At 36.9% G+C, this 17,864-nt stretch overlaps 1 protein-coding gene across 1 annotated transcript in view; it reads right to left on the minus strand.

Annotated features, from left to right (window-relative positions):
- Window positions 1–17,864, minus strand: part of MALRD1 (MAM and LDL receptor class A domain containing 1) — a 794,826-nt gene that overhangs the window by 53,150 nt on the left and 723,812 nt on the right. The gene's annotated exons all lie outside the window — the stretch shown is intronic.

Here is a 17,864-nt window from a genome sequence, read left to right on the forward strand (position 1 = left end):
CTTGAACTTGTAACCTTGAGATCAACAGTCGCATGCTCTACCAACTGAGCCAGCCAGGTGCCCTCCTGTATTTTGCAAACTGTAAAACTTTGATGAAAGAAATGGAAGATGACACAAACAAATGGAATGATATTCCATGTTCATGGATTGGTAGAAAAAATATTGTGAAAGTGTCCGCATTATCCAAAGCAATCTACAGATTTAATGCAATCCCTATGAAAATACCAGTAGCATTTTTCACAAAACTAGCAGGCAATCCTAAAATTGGTATGGAACCACAAAAAAACCCAAACAGCCAGAGTGATCTTGAAAAAGAAAAAAAAAAAAAAAGGCCAGGGTTTAAAAGAATAATTACCATATAAAAGAGCCAGCCCTAGAGCTCAATCAAGTGGTAAGGGTGCTACTGAAATTCTCTCTGGGTGGGAAGGGCTGATGGATATAATCTGTGTTCCCCCTGCACCTTGAAAGCATAGACTAGTGTACAATCCAGGTTCCCTAACTGGCCTGCCACCTCAGTGAATGCTGGGCCCCTAGCCTGCACCAGCCCCAGCTGTCCCACCAAGGAGGCCAAAGCGCAGTGCACAGTAGGATATCCCTGGTTAGTGCTCACTACCACTCCAGCCTTTGTGTCAAGGAGACACAGGCACAAAGCACCCTGGAATACTCCAGGCCCATACCACTTCAGCTTTAGACAGCTTGCTAGGGCACCCCTGGTTCAACATTCTCTGGAACCTTCTGGCTTTGGAACCAGCTGCCCTGCCAGGGTGCCCCAGTGTGAAGCACCCTGAGAACCCCTGGCCCCTGCCTGCACGGTTCCACTCACCCCACCAGCGGGGGTGTGGAACACATGAGAACACTCCTACTCTCACTGGCCTCAGCTTCAGTCATGTGGCTAGGGCACCCCCTGTGCTGAGCACTCAGGGAAACCCCAGCTTTTACCCCATTCAGCTTCAGCTATCCTGCATGGGCAGCCCCAGTGTGGAGAGCCCTGGGACAACCCAGCTTGCAACTCCTTTAGCTTCAGCCATCCTGTCAGGGCACATTTTGCATAAAGAGCTCAGAGACCACAGTGGCCCACAATCACTTTAGATTTACCTGTCCTGCCAGGGTGCCCCCTGCACAGACTGCCCCAGGCCCCACAGCCTCTACTCCACCTCAGCTCTAGCCACCTCTCCAGGGTACTCTGTGTGGAGAGTCCTGGAACATGGTGGTTTACACTTTAGCTTTACTTATCTTGCTAAGGCACCTTCTACATGTAGAGTTTTGAGACACCCCAGCTTGCATCCAGTTTAGCTATCCTGCCAGGGGACCCACTGTGTGTGTGGAGAGCACAGGGACTCCATAATCCATGCCCACTTAAGCTTTAGCTGCTGTACTAGAGCACCCACTATGTGGAGAGCCCCAGGAACCCCTGCCCATGCCAGCCACATCTCCAGCCAGCCAGGAAAAGTGACTAAAAACACATAATCTATATAGGGAATGACCATACACAAGGCCATTCCTTGAAGTTCAGAAGGAACTGTTCCACCTAATCAATGGAAACACAAAGTATATAGCAAATCAGGGAGACAGAGGAATATTCTCCAAAAGAAAGAACATGACAAAATCTCAGAAAACTAAATGAAATGGAGATAAGCAATATGCCTAATTAAAAAAAAAAAATGATTGTAAGGAGGCTCACTGGGCTGGGGATAAGAGTTGAAGAACTTAGTGAGACCTCCAATAAAGAGATAAAAAAAATTAAAACTAATCACAGTTGAAGAATACAATAACAAAACATCCTCTAGGGGGAATCAACAGATTAGTGGATGCAGAAGAATATATCAGTAATCTGGCAAACAAGTGAATGGAAAGCACCCAAGCTGAATAGCAAAAAAAGAAAATAATTTTTAAAAAATTAGGAAAGGTTAAGGGATCTCTTGGGCAATATCAGATGAACAAACATTTGCATTATAGAGGTACCAGAAGAAGAGAGAAAGAGGCAGAAAACTCGTGAAGAAATAAGAACTGACTTGTTCTAACCTAGAGAAGGAAATAGACATCCAAGTTTAAGAAGCAAAAAGAGTTCCAAATAGATGAACCCAAGGAACTCTAGACAGTAAATGAAATCAGTAAAGTTGCAGCATACAAAATTAACACCCAGAAGTCGGTAGTGTTTCTATACACTAATGATGTAGCAGAAAGATAAATTAACATGATCCCATTTACAATTGCACCAAAAGTATTAAAATATCTAGAAATAAACGATCAAGGAGGTGAAAAACCTGTACTCTGAAAACTATAAAAACATTCATGAAAGAAATGAAGATGACATAAACAAATGGAAATACATTCCATGATCATGGATTGGAAGAATTAATTTTGTTAAAATGTCCATACTACCCAAAGCAATCTATGTATTTAATGCAATCCCTATCAAAATACCAATAGTATTATTTCAGAGAATTAGAACATAGAGTCCTAAAATTTGTATGGAACCACAAAAGACCCCAAATAGCCAGAGTAGTCTTGAAAAAGAACAAAACTGGAGGTATCACAATCCCAGATTTCAACATATACTACAAAGCTGTATTAATTCAAACAGTATGGTACTGGCACAAAAAAATAGATACATCAATCGATGGAACAGAAGAGGAAGCTCAAAAATAAACTTATATTTACATGGTCAATTAATTTATGACAAAGGAGGCAAGAAGGTACAATGGGAAAAAGACAGTCTCTTTAATAAATGGTTCTGGGAAAACTGGACAGGTACATGGAAAATGAAACTGGATCACTTTTCTACCATACACAAAAATAAAATGGATTGAAGATCTAAATGTGAGACCTGAAGCCATAAAACCCCTACAGAACATAGTAATTTTTCTAACACTGACTGTAGCATTTTTCTAGATAAGTCTCCTGAGGCAAAGGAAAGAAAACTAAAATTAACTGTTGAGACTATGTCCAAGTAAAAAGTGTTTTGTTTTGTTTTTTTAAGATTTTATTTATTTAATAGAGAGAGACAGCAAGAGAGGGAACACAAGCTGGGGGAGTGGGAGAGATGAGAAGGAGGCTTCCCGCCGAGCAGAGAGCCCGATGCAGGGCCTGATCGCAGGACCCTGGGATCATGACCTGGGCCGAAGGCAGTCGCTTAACCAACTGAGCCACCCAGGCACCCCAGTAAAAAGCTTTTGCACAGTAAAGGAAACAATCAGTGAAACAGGAAGGCAGCCTACTGAATGGGAGGAGACATTTGCAAATGATAGATTATATAAGGGGTTAATATCCAAGTATATAAAGAACTTACGCAACTTAACACCCCCAAAAATCCAATTAAAAATGGGCAGAGGACCTGAAGAGACATTCTTCCAAAGAAGAACTACAGTTGCCCAAAAGACCATGAAATAATGCTCATCATCACCATCATCAGGGAAATGCAAACCAAAACCACAGTGAAATATCACCTCACATCTCTCAAAATGGCTAAAATTAAAACAATAAAAAGTGTTGGTAAGGATGTAGAAAAAAAGGAACACTATGCACTGTTGGCAGGAAAGAAAGTTTTTTTTTTTTTTTAAAGTGCTAAAGGAGAGAATGAAAGAATTGCTTAAAGAATCTTTGTATTTTCAGACCCAGAAAATTTAAAATGTGCTATCTGAACTAGACTGTAATGGAACAGTTGATATATTAAATTATATTTATTCCAAAAACTGAAGTGCTTATATATGTATTATATAACTGTTTCAGAAAAACTGGTTATGCAGTATATATAGAAATCACCTATAACTGATGAGATCTGGAGAGATATGTTCAGAGATTTTTCAAATTGTTAAGGGGATCCTGAACTAACTTAGATTTTCTACAGTATATTTTTTCAGCTATACTTCCTCTAATCTTGCAGTTTTTAATAATGTAGAAGGAAATCCCTTCAGGAGTACTGTGTATTTTAGATATCCATTCCAGATTAGATTTATAATTTGGCATAATAGCACTACACTTATTTTTCTTATTAGACATTTCTATTATAACATCATGAGTATTAAATTCATGTGTATGTTTTTGTATATAGAAGTATGTATTATTCTACATTTACATTCCATGCTTCAGAAAACTCCAGTATACAAAGCCCAGTAGGAATTACTGTATTGAATACATGCTATGTGCTAAAAAAATTTTTCTAAATGCTCTAATATCTTATTTGTAATACAGTAATGTTACAGGGTAGGAATTATTTCCCCATTCAATGGTTGGGGAAATAAAGGCACAGAGAGGTTGAGCAGAATATACCTAGAGGTATATCCTGAGTGAGTTTTGTATTATATCTCTTCGGCTTCTCAGGAGATGATCTGTTTACTACATGGCTTTCCTTCCTATAATCTTCCTAAAGTTTATAGTGGTAGTTAACTTGAAAATTTTTGTCTGTTAGGATAGAAACACTAGGAGAAATTTTTTTGTCTTAATGGTCTGAAAATGACCATTTATCACACTAAGGCTCACCCTGGAAGCATCTCTAGTTAGAAGGCACTCAGATGTGGCCCAGGAAAAAAAAAGTAAGTAATAGTATCAGGGTGAATGGATTTGAGGCTAGATTCTGACACTTTCTACTTATGTGGCTTTGGAACATTCAAATAATTTTAGTTTTCTGTTATAAGCAATAAAAATTACAACTCACCTTATAGAATGTAGATGAAAATTAAATAAAACAGTGACATGAAAGCATATTGTTAACTGTAGATTGTTATTTATGCCAAGCTGTTTGACATGTCACCCAGTCTTTTGCTTTCTGGTATAAATCATGGTCATGCCTGTTCCTGCTGACCTTATGCCCACATGCCCTAACAGACTGGTCCTCACGTTCCTGCCCTGTTTTCCACTGTTGCCTGAGTATCAGTTAAGAATTAGGAAGCCGTGAAAAGCCTTCACCACAGCTTCTGTTTTTATGACTTATTATACCATTAAAAAAACATTTTTATATATGAATATGCCTGAAGGTTCTTCATCCAGTACACATGTAAGGGAAGAAAAAGCACGTGTTGAAGATGCTTACTGCCTGCCATGCACATTCCTCTTCCTAACACCCCCTGGTGGTTTCTACCCATTAGAGTACTGCAAGCAGGGAGAAAGTAATGCTGTCTCAATGTAGCATGAAAGCATCAGCTCAAACCAGGTGTTTTCTGGGCCATGTGCTAAGCCTGTGTCAGCAGAAAGGAAGTGGGACAATTGAGGTAGGCCCTTAAGGAGCCATCTTTATTGTCATGGGTGAATTCATTTTAACAGAAAACAGAAAAGCAGGAAAAGCCACTAAATAATCTCGGAGCCGCAAAACTCTGAAATTCCACATTGAGTACCAGTGATTAATTTGCTTGGACTAATTTCCTGTTGATTAATTAGTTACACCATATTTTGTAACATTAATAGAGTCCACCTGAAAGAGAAAGATAAATGTCCCACTCCATCCATGCATAAGGGCCTGTTTTCTTTGTACAAACAGGAGAAAGGGAGAAATAAAATATAATAAGATATGAATTCAAACAGGTCTTCTGCTATTAATAGGTTATAACTGAAGAGTTATGAAACAATTTATTTCTCAGTCTGCTTGGTAACACCCATTGATTCCTCACTAACACCTGAAAAAGCTCCTCCCATCCTTATTGTCATTTGTGAGCCAGCCCTAGCTTAAATGTCTCATTGCCAGGGAAAACAAATGAGGAGCTACACATTTTCTAAGCATGTGTTCATAGAGTAATTTGGTGGGAACTGGCAGAGTTGGCTAACTCTGTTTTTTAAAGTAGTTGAATTGTTCTAGTAAGTCTAAAGTAATACGACAAATCAAGTGCTAATGTAGAAGCACAGTTATTTCATAAAAATGTTGATACTGCACATTCAAATCTAGAAGGAATTATAAATATAAGTTAACTGATGTGATCCAATATTTTTCACTGATTCAGGATAATCGGGAGAATGCATTTGATTGCATTCTTATTAACAATTATGAAATTAAAGGGAATCTTAATCCTATTCTGATATGGGGCATTCAAATCATCAGAAAGAGGTAAGAATTTTATGCTAAAAAATATGTATAAACACAGTTTCTGAATTCCCATATCCATTCCTCCACTTCGTCATCTCAGTCACAAAAGTTCCATCAAATTACCTTGTAAACATATCTAACATATGGTCTTCTGCCCCCATCCTGCTCTGACCATGTGGCCAGTCACTCATCGCTCTATAGTAACAGGTTCCTAACTGGATGCCCTGCCTTTTGACTGATGTCACGTTGTGCAACTTCCCTGATTTAAATCCTTTACCGCATTCTCACAGCTTTCAAAATCCTGTCCAGACAAAGCAGTTTTACACAGACGCTCTTATTTGATATGACCTCTTGATAGCACAGTTGGTATGATCTCAATTCTGCTTTTGCTTGTAGATCCTTTATTTATTTATTTATTTTTAAGATTTATTTCAGAGAAAGAGAGTGTGCAAAGGGGGGAGGGGCAGCGGGAGAGGGAGAGAGAATCTCAAGCAGATTCCCCACTGAGCACGGAGCCTGATGTGGGGCTCAGTCTCACAACCCTGAGATCACGACCTGAGCTGAAACTGATCCAGACACTCAACTGACTGAGACGTCCACGTGCCCCAATCCTTTACTCTAAGTTGAAACCCCCTCACCTGAGAGATAGAATCTTCCACACTTCTAGAACTTTCCATGATATCTATTCTTATTGGCCCAAAGATGGCTTCACTCCTTATCAACCTGGCTGACTCATATTTACCATTAAGGACATAGACCAAATAACATTTACCCCTGAAAAGCTTCCTTGGTGCCCTATCTGACTTAAGTGTACTGTCTTTGGTTCCATGGCACCCTGCAAACTCCTATGACAGCACTTACCACACAGTACTGCAAATGTCGGTTTCCTTATAAATACTAAGTTACTGGAGGGAAGTACTATACCTGTTACTCTCTTCTATAATCTTGCACAAAGATATTTGCTGAAAATATTTTAACATGTGGATGATGTGTTACAGTTATCAAAGTATTTTTATTTTGTTACATCCGTTGTGTTGTTTAATCATTGGAATGGTTATTTACAACTTTTGCATGCATCAAAATTACCTGGAAGGTTTGTTAAAACCCAGATTGTTGGGTGCATCCCCAGAGTTCCTGATTCAGTAGGCCAGGGGTGACCCAAGAATTTCATTTTTAATAATTTTGCAGGTGATGCTCACTCTGTGGGGCCACACTTTCAGAACAACTGCCTTAGATCATTCCCTGTGTGGTTAAATGTTATTGTTCCCAATTCACAGAGGAAATTGAAGCTCAGAGAGCTTTGTGCTTTGAGCTTTACAAAGAGCTTTACAATGACTTTGTAAGTGGTGAATTCAGGTCCTGGGAACTGCTTAGTTTGTGGTCTTGTCATCTTGTCATTGTTTTATATGAATATTTGTGAAATACTATATTCCATTTCCTCATAAAAAGCAGTGTATTTATTATCAGATTCTGTCCTTAGGGGATAATAAGTTGAAAATGCAAATGATGGGACACCTGGGTGGCTCAGTCAGTTAAGCGTCTGCCTTTGGCTCAGGTCATGATCCCAGAATCCTGGGATCAAGTCCTGAGTTGGGCTCCTTGCTCAGCAGAGAGCCTGCTTCTCCCTCTGCCTGCCACTCCCCCTGCTTATACTTTCTCTCTCTCTGACAAATAAATAAAATCTTAAAAAAGAAAATGCAAATGACATGCCCTGTGTGGCTTTTATTGCAATTCCACTTGAACTGGTAGTTCAAGATGTAGACGATTGCAAATATAGGAAGGAAGCAGTCAAACATCATTTCAAATTATTATAGCACTGTAGAAAAAAACAGATTACTTCAGAGTAGAAACCAAGCATCTAAAAAATGTTCTTTTGTTTACCTTTTGTTCAAACAGATTCGTGTGTGGTGTTGTGGCTGATGTAATACTAAAAAAGAACTTTTTTTTAATTAAAAAAATAATAATCCTAAGTTGATGTTTTGAGTTTTCCACTTTTACTGATTTTTTTTGAGCTTATGAAGTTATGAAGTAGTATTTCCCTGGAGTTGAATGGAAGGAAAAAAAAAAGGAAGAAGAAATAAGGAAACTAACTCACAAACTGGGCAACTGAAAATGGGTTGCAAGTTAATAGAAAGTAGTCTTGTTCTAAGATGAAGAAGGTAAACACATTGTTTTATTTTGTTTTTTCTTGTGCAGTACAGTACTAGCAAAAAATAGGTTTTTGAAAATTTTCTCTGTCATCATATGAAGTATGAATTTTTTTTAAACAGAGGTTCTAAGTCCAGCAATATCTTATTCATGTTTTCTCTCCTTCACATTGAAATATACATGAAAACACACATATAAGCACAAATGGGAAGGCTGAAAATCAGGAAGAACAGACAGTGAATTGCTGGGCTCTGGAAGGAACTTCCACTAACCACAGTACCCCTAAAGGCCAGGTTTACAATCCCTTGCTGTCTAAGACTCTCTTTGACCTTTTGGTAAAGGAACAAGGCCCTTTACTTGCTCAGTACAAAACAAGAAATCTTCTAATGGCTTTCCACCAAACTGAGAGAAAAGACTAAACTCTATTCTCTCTGCTCACTAAGCAATAATTCGGTGTCTTCTGTTTGCTAGGCCTTGTTGTAGGTGCATCACTGTCTATTAAATCACATGCTTTCTGGCCTCCAAACTCACTCAGTCACGATAAGATGATGTTCTTCCCTAAACACACTAAGCTTGTTCCTGCCTCAGACATTTCATGTTTTCTGCTACTTCTGATAGTTAACCAGTTTACCCAAATCTTGGAATTAGCTTAAATTTTCATGTAATTGTGATTTTGGCTAAAATTATACCCTCTCAGAAAGGCCTTAATCAACAAGTCTATCTAATATATACTACTGCCATTATTCCTTTCCCATGCCTTTCCAGTGATGTTTACCCTAATTATCTGTTACTACCCCAGTTTGTTACTACCCCAGTTTTATGCACATACACACATGTGCATCTATTTGTATACATATTTAAAATATATTTGTAAATATAAATTTGTAAATAGAGATTATATATATGTAAAAATAAATTTATGTATTACATATATACCTACATAGATGTTAAATTATATGAACAGAAACTTGAAAATCTCAATGATTTTGCAATAATATAAATTATAAAATTAGTATTAGTAGAAATTCAGAGTAGTTCAATAGCACTTATTAATAACACATGATACTGAAAAAGCCTTAAAAACTGCTTCAAGATGAGGCTGTTTTGTTGTTTTGTTCTTTCAATGTTTCAAGAAAGGTAATTCTCATGCTTTACATGCTGTTCAAGAAAATAAAAGTCTACCCTAATTACTTCATGGAGCAAATGTTTGCCTGATAACAAAACCTCAAAAAATAATTTGGCTCCAAAGAAAACCGGAGAACAATGTCACTTATAAATGTCAAAATCCTCAGTAAATTTCCAGGAATCTGAATACACTGTGATGTAAGATTTAGTAAAAACTGGGACGCCTCGGTGGCTCAGTCGGTTAAGCGTCTGCCTTTGGCTCAGGTCATGATCCCAGGGTCCTGGATTTGAGTCCCGCATTGGGCTCCTCACTCAGTGGAGCGCCTGCTTCTTCTTCTGCCTGCCACTCCCCCCTGCTTGTGCTCTTTTTGTCTGACATATAAATAAATAAAATCTTAAAAAAGATTTAGTAAAAATTGCCTCTTCCTTGGGTATGCAGTTACAGTCCATGAGGAAGAGGCAAAACAATCTGTATAAGGAACAGGTGGTTAGTAGTGGGTTAGTAGTATAAATATAGTAGAAAACCTACTATTCTCTGTTACCAGCAGATTCCCTTCCAATAATGTTTCCATCTTGAAATCATGATACTGAGGAATTTTCTTAAATAATCATAGTGTTACATAAACTCTTCTAAATATATAAAGTGGGTAATAGCAATAGAACTATTTTACTATTAATGAAAAATCCCCTAAAATATTTCTTTGTCTAGATCAGTTTATTGGTGAATTCTCTCAAATTTCTTAATAAATAGAAAATTCCCAGATTACATGAGCCCTTCTAAACATATGAGAAGTTTTAAGGTTAATTAATTTGTTTCATAAAGCTATATATCTGTTACATAAATCACATATAGCATATCCACAAAATCACAGGTCAATCTCACTCCAAGATGTGCAAAAGTCTCTAAATACAGGAAAAAATCTATTAAGGAGTCTGAAGAGCAGACAGTTTGTGTGTGTGTGTGTGTGTTTCCACTGTTTATGTACCTGTTGTTAGAATACATGATGATCTTTTAAGACTTCACATTCTTGGACAAAATGAAGAATGATGGTGTTCAGTGTGTAACCCTGGCAATGACAGAGCTCTAGGTGACTGGCTGGAGTTGGCACAGAGTCAGAATCTCTGAATAAGAACAGGGTGGTATGCCCAAAAAACAAAAGTCCAGGACCAGATGGTTTCACCGGTGAATTCTACGAAATATTTAAAGAGCTGTTACCTATTCTTCTCAAACTATTCCAAAAAACCAGAAGAATAAGGAAAGCTTCCAAATTCACTCTATAATGCCAGCATTATCCTGATACTGATAAAGACACCACTAAAAAAGAACTACAGGCCAATATCCCTGACGAACATGGATGTAAAAATCCTCAATAAAACACTAGCAAACCAAATCCAACAATACATTAGCAAAATCATTCACTACAATCAAGTGGGAATTAATTCTGCAATACAAGGGTGGTTAACTATTTGCAAATCAATCAACATAATATATCACATCAATAAGAGAAAGGATAAAAACCATATGATCATTTCAATAGCTGCAGAAGAAGCATTTGACAAAGTACAACATCCATTCATGATAAAAACCCTCAACAAAGTAGGTCTAGAGGAAACATACCTCAACATAATAAAGGCCTTATGTGAAAAACCCAGTTAACATTATACTCAATGGGAAAAAACTGAGAACTTTTCCCCTAAAGTCAGGAACAAGACAAGGATGTCCACTCTCACCACTTTTATTCCACGTACTACTGGAAGTTCTAGCCACAGCACTCAGACAACAAAAAGAAATAAAAGGCATCTAAAGAGGTAAGGAAGAAGTAAAATTTTCAGTATTTGCAGATGACGTGATACTATATATAGACAACCCTAAAGACCACCAAAAAAAAAACTACTAGAACTGTTAAGTGAATTCAGTAAGGTTACAGGATACAAAAGCAATATACAGAAACCCATTGTGTTTCTATACACTAATAATGAAACAGCAGAGAGGGAAATAAAAAAAACAGTCCCATTTATACTTGCACGAAAAATAATAAAATATCTAGGGAATAAACTTAACTAAAAATATGAAAGACCTGTACTCTGAAAATTATAAAACATTGATGAAAGAAGCTGAAGATGACACAAACAAATGGAAAGATATTCTATGCTCATGGATTGGAAAAACAAATGTCAAAACATCTATACTACCCAAAGTAATCTACAGATTTAAGGAAATCCCTATCAAAATACCAACACATTTTTCACAGAACTAGAACAAACAATCTAAAATTTGTATGGACCTCAAAAGACCCCGAATTGCCAAAGCAATCTTGAGAAAGAAAAATAAAACTGGAGATATCACAATTTCAGACTTCAAGTTATATTACAAAGCTGTAGTAAAATTAAAACAGTATAGTACCAGCACAAAAAGAGATACATAGATCAATGGATCAGAGTAGAGAGCTCAGAAATAAACCCACAATTATATATAGTCAATTAATCTTCAACAAAGGAGGCAATAATATGCAATGGGTAAAAGACAGTCTCTTCAACAAATGGTGCTGGGAAAACTGGACCACTTTCTTACACTATACACAAAAATAAACTTAAAATAGACTAAGGACCTAAATATGAGACCTGAAGCCATAAAAACCCTGAAAGAGAGAACAGGCGGTAATGTCTGTGACATCGGACGTAATGACATCTTTTTAGATATGTCTCCTCAGGTAAGGGGAACAAAAGCAAAAATAAACTATTGGGACTACATCACAATAAAAAGCTTCTTCACAGCAAAAGAAACCATCAAGAAAACTAAAATACAACCTACTAAATGGAAGAAGATATTTGTATATGGCCTATCTGATAAAGCGTTAGTATCCTTAAATATATAAAAACTTACTTACACAGCTCAACACCAAAAACACAAATAATCCAATTAAAAATGGGCAGAAGACATGAACAGACATTTCTCCAAAGAAGACATACATATGGCCATCAGACATACGAAAAGATGCTCAACATCGCTCATCAGGGAAACGCAAATCAAAACCATGATGAGATATCACCTCACACCTGTCAGAATGGCTAATATCAACAACACAAGAAACAAGTGTTGGCAAGGATGTAGAGAAAAAGGAACCCTTGTGCACTCTCAGTGGGAATGCAAACTGGTGCAGCCACTGTGGAAAGTGTGTGGATATTCCTCAGAAATTTAAAATAGAACTACTGTATGATCCAGTAATTGCACTTCTAGGTATTTACCCAAAGAATACCAAAACACTAATTTGAAGTGATATATGCACTCCTGTATTATTGCAGCCCAGGTGTCCATTGATTGATGAATGGATAAAGAAGTGATATATATATTGTGTATATGTGTACACACATACACACACACACACCAGAATATTATTCAGCCATTAAAAAGTATGAAATCTTGCCATTTGCAACGACGTAGATGGAGCTAGAGTGTATAATGCTAAGCAAAATAAGCCAGTTGGAGAAACAAATACCACGTGATTTCATTCATATGTAGAATTTAAGAAACAAAATAAATGAACGAAGGAGGAAAAAAAAAAAAAGAAAAGACAAGCCAGAAAACAGACTCTTAGACAGAGAACAAATGGTTACCAGAGGGCAGGTGAGGGAGGTGGGGGTGAAAGAGGTGAAGGGGATTAAGAGTACACCTATTTTGATTAGCAGTGAGTAACACAGGAAGCCATTGAATCACTATATTGTACAGCTGAAACTAATACTGTATTTTACATTGGAGTTAAAAAAAAGAATAGTTTTATTGGAGTAGTCTTCTCTGTGATTAGGCAATTCATTATTATTCTATTAATTAGTGTAGTGATTTTTAACCTCAGCTGCACATTAGAATCACTTGAGGAGCCCTTAAAAATCTCATGCCCAGGAAGCTGAACTCCAAACCAATTAGTTTTGTGAAGGAATATTCTTGAAAGATTGAAAGAAAAAAGAAAAAAATAATAAATATGAGGTTTGTGTAAAAAAAAAAAAGAATAGGATGGTATGGCTAGCAGAAGAAAAATGACTCTGTTAGGGACTATTTCCTATTGTAAAAATCTCATAAATCTTAAGGATAATAGGTCATTAACCACCTGGCCAGGGATATGCTAGGTGCATAGGGTGAAAGAAAAATTGTAAAAAAGAAAAAGAAAACAAAAGGCAGGGCAAGAACCAGCTCATGATGCTGATGGATCTTTCCCAAAGAGATGTTGTTTTATACTCTCCTTATGTTTGAGTAGTTTCTGTCATAATAAATCCTGCTAATAAATGATTTTACCACACCCCATCTTCAGAGCAACAAGCATTTCCCGTTAAATTTGAAATGTTTAGTTTTATTTCTGAGCACTTTACTACATTTGCAAGGAAACAAAGATGTGCTAAAATTCAGATTTCTAGGCAATGACAATTGACCTGTAGTATATATTGGTTATGTTTATGTTACTAAATATTTAGCTATTTTTGTAGCATGTTATATTTATACATATAAATACAGATTGGTGTATATGTATGTAAAGAAGTAAAACATCATTTCACTTGATTCACAGTGTAGATTTATATTAAATCAAAGGTTTTTAGGGCATATATTTAAAAATTTTATTCAAGTAATTGTTGGACTGTTTGTTCCATACTGTGTACCACACATTATGTACTAAAACATCTTTTTCAAAAATCCTTGCTTTGAAATAAGGATTTTATATTTGATTCATTTGCTTAAAAATAATCATTGCAGGCCAGGTGCCAAGTCCTAAGTTTTGGGATAGCAGCACAAAAAAAAAGTCCTGAACTCATGAAGGGGACACTTCACTGAAGAAGGGCCATGTGGAGAAAGACAATAAGCAAATGTATAAGCAACTATGGTGTGATCAGAGAGGCCGCAGTGGCAATGTAAGGACTGAGTTGGAGACAGTGAATGTGGACGGTTCTTTCGAGAATTTTTTTTAAAGTTTTTATTTATTTTCAGAATAAATATGCTCTCTCTCTTTTGAAAGAGAGAGAGCAGGGGAAGGAGCAGGGGGAGAAGGAAGGGGAGACGGAAAGGATCTCAAGCCGACTCCTCATTGAGTGTGGAACCCGACACAGGGGCTTGATCCTATGACCCTGGGACCGTGACCTGAGCTGAAACCAAGAGTCAGACACTTAACCGACTGAACAGGCACCCCTGAGAATTTGTATTATGAAATGGAGAAGACAACTTTGTTGAAAGCTGGAACAGAAAGTGGGAAAATGCTTCTTTTTAAAAAAGGGTATAGCTACAAGAGCATGTTTGTTAATTCAGTAAACAAGGAGAGATTGGTGTCTGATGAAGAGAGAGGGGTGACATAGGAGAAATTCTTGGGATGAGTGGAAGGAATGGATTCCAGAGCCCATGGGGTACAGGGTCTTTTCTGAAAGAAGACATGTAACATAAGAACAGAACAGCTCATTTGCTGATGGAACAACTTGAGAGTTCTCTGTTAATGAATCTTTTGAAGAAACTGGAGGTTAAGTAATCGACAAAGATGATACAGTGGGGTAGGGACTTGAGAAGCAGGATCGAAAGCATGAAATTGGAGTAATTTCTGACTTTCAGAAAGCACTCAATCTAGAAACACAATGGTTTTCATGCTGTGTTGAGTGCCTAGTTGAGGTCCAAATTTGTGTGTGTGTGTGTGTGTGTGTATGCGTGTGTGTGTGTGAGAGAGAGAAAGAACAGTGAGCATTTTGCTATATTTAAATTTTTATTAAATTATTACATACAAACTGTTCAGAAATTCAAGTTGCACTAAAAGTCTTAGGCTCCTAAGACAAATACTTTCAATTTCCTTAACTTCCTTCTAGTATGAACTTCCATTTTTGTTAATAATATACATATGTGGTTTTTTTGATTTATCTACTTTATTGTTACAGATAAAAATTTCACTGCATATAACCAGCAGTTTCTTACTTACTGCCTCTTAGAGGCCACCCTCCACCACTCAATATAATTAAATCCATACTCAGAATTTTTAATATTATTACTAAATAAATATTGCTGCTCACCACTAAGCCAATAACATACAAAGATTAAACATCCATTTCCTTCTTTTTTGAATTAATTTTCCAATTTATTTAAATTTGTTTAGTTTTCTGTGCTTTCTGGCTAATTCTTAAACCCTCCAAAAACTTCTCAATATAATTTTCCACCAAATTAAAATATCAGATAGACTATTAGTACCCTATTTCTTTTGGAAACCTCCAAAGCCCCTTCTTCCTCTAGGCCAACCTGGACTGCTTATTATATGGGCTGCTTTTCAAGAGCTTTGATGACTTCTGTTCACCATCAGCCCTGTGTCCTGGATCACATTTTGTCCTCTTTGGTTTCCTCCCTCATTTTGCTAGGGCAGTGTGTAGGGGATGTTCATTTTTAAAAATCAGTTGTTTGGGGGTGCCTGGCTGGATCAGTCAATTAAGGGACCCACTCTTGATTTCAGCTCAGGTCATGATCCAGGGTCGTGAGATTTAGCCCTGAGTCCAACTCCATGCTCAGTGCGGAGTTGGCTTGAGATTCTCTATCTACCTCTGCCCCTCCCCCTGCACATGCACACGCATGCTCTCTCACTTAATAAATAAATCTTTAAAAACAATCTGTTGTTTGAAATGCTACACTTATATTCAGTTTTTGGTTTGGTTGGCTTTAGAACTCAGGTATGAATATCATGTAATCTAATCAGAACATTTACTGTCTTCTAGATATTTCCATCATTTTCTAGTTTCTAGTACTTCTTTGATTCCTCATTCTTTGTATGCAAACTTTTACATGCACATATACAGTTGTCATCCCAGGTTTTCTGAAATTTCCCCATGGAGAGTCCTAGTACAATTCTTTTTTCATTCATTATACCTGGGGATTTTTTTTGCATTATTTCTTTGAAAATTCTTTATTTTATTTTCTTTGCTTTATTTTCACTTTCTTTCTGGAACTCTTGGTATTTGGATATTGAACATCCTGAATTGATCCTTAACTTTTCTTATTTTTATCACATATTTCCTTGGTCTTATATATCTTTATTTTAGGAGAATGCTCTGATTTTATCTTTCAACATTTTTATTAATGTTTAAAAATTTTAAGAATTATATATTTCCTAAAGCTTTTTTCTCTAGTTTTCATAGATACCAGGCATAATATGTTTCCTCACTCTGAGCACACTGAATAGAATTAAACATTTTCTTTAGATCTCTACATTATTTCCGTTTCATATGAGTTCTATTTTTTTATTTGAATCTACTGATTTATTAGCTCAATCTGTCTTTCATATTAGTGTCTCTCCTCCATGTTGCTTATTATTTAGCTTTTTAGGTGTATTTAAGAGTAAAGCCCTAAAAAAGATGATCACTGGGTCTCTGTCATGGACTGTACTGGTTCACTGATGGGCTAAGGTTTTAGGCAACAAGCCTCCTTTTTTTGGTGCTGCCCCATTATAGAATATGTAGGTCTTTATTCTGGTGTCATTCAGCCTCTCAGTTGAGAGAGACTTCAATCTTTCACTTTGTGGTGGGGGTGGAGATTTGTCAGGGGGAAGATATAAGATCAACTGCTGCTCTTCTGGGATCTGTGAAGGAAAAGGAAAATAGTGTTTTCTTCATTAAACAAGTAAAAAGACAATTCTTGGAGCAGCACCTCATGAGCGCTCTCTGCCAAACCTGTTCTTCCTGTGTCCAGAGTCTTTGGCACAATTTCTTCAGAGAACAGATCTCCTGAATGGGTGGGGTTTGGCTATCTAAGAACTCCTTATAGACTTTCAACACATTATTTTCTGAGTGTTCCATTTTGACATTGAGGTACTCAGGTGCTCTAACTGTTAGGTGTTTTAGGGTGTCTGTAGAATGAATGCACTTGCACTTCATCGGAAGCTCCTTCTGCATGTGTTTAGGATTGAGCCTGTTCCACTACGTTAACTCATCCTCCACTTATATGTTGTCTCCTAAAATGTTAATCAACTTCTCTAATCCTTTGTTGTCCATTCTTTATTGTCTGCCCTTGTAGATTTATATGGCTTTTATTCATTGTTGTTGTTATTTTGGTAGGTGTGGAAAGAAGATGGGGTAAATGCGTGACCTACTAGCTTTTATAATTTAGTTCATCTACATTTAGCTGCTCTGGTGTATTCATAGAAAAGACACATGTTTGGGTTCACTCAGAAGTGAAATTTTTCCCAATAAATGATTCAGAAAAAGTTGGGAAGGGAATTGACAATATCACCAAGAAAATACTTTTAATAATGGACCGTGGGATTTTAAGTTTGGTAAGAACAGAAGTAAAGACATGAAGATGATAAAGAATGTAAAAACCAGTTTGAGGTCAATGGTTTGGGAATCTGAATAAAAGTAGAGACTGTTGCAGTGAATATACACTATGTCAGTTATGTGGTCTGGAAGTATAGGGCACTAGTCAAAAAAACTATTATTTGGCATCTAAATAATGTAGTTGTAGGTCCAGAATGTGACTGTAAAAATGAATAGATCTACAAGTGTAAAAGAAAGCTAATTGGGGAGAAGTCAGAGAACTGAAAAGATCAAGGGTATTTTGAAGACACACTCATTGACTTTT

Source organism: Neomonachus schauinslandi, chromosome 5 (genome assembly GCF_002201575.2).
Source record: "Neomonachus schauinslandi chromosome 5, ASM220157v2, whole genome shotgun sequence".
Classification (NCBI taxonomy): Eukaryota; Metazoa; Chordata; class Mammalia; order Carnivora; family Phocidae; genus Neomonachus; species Neomonachus schauinslandi.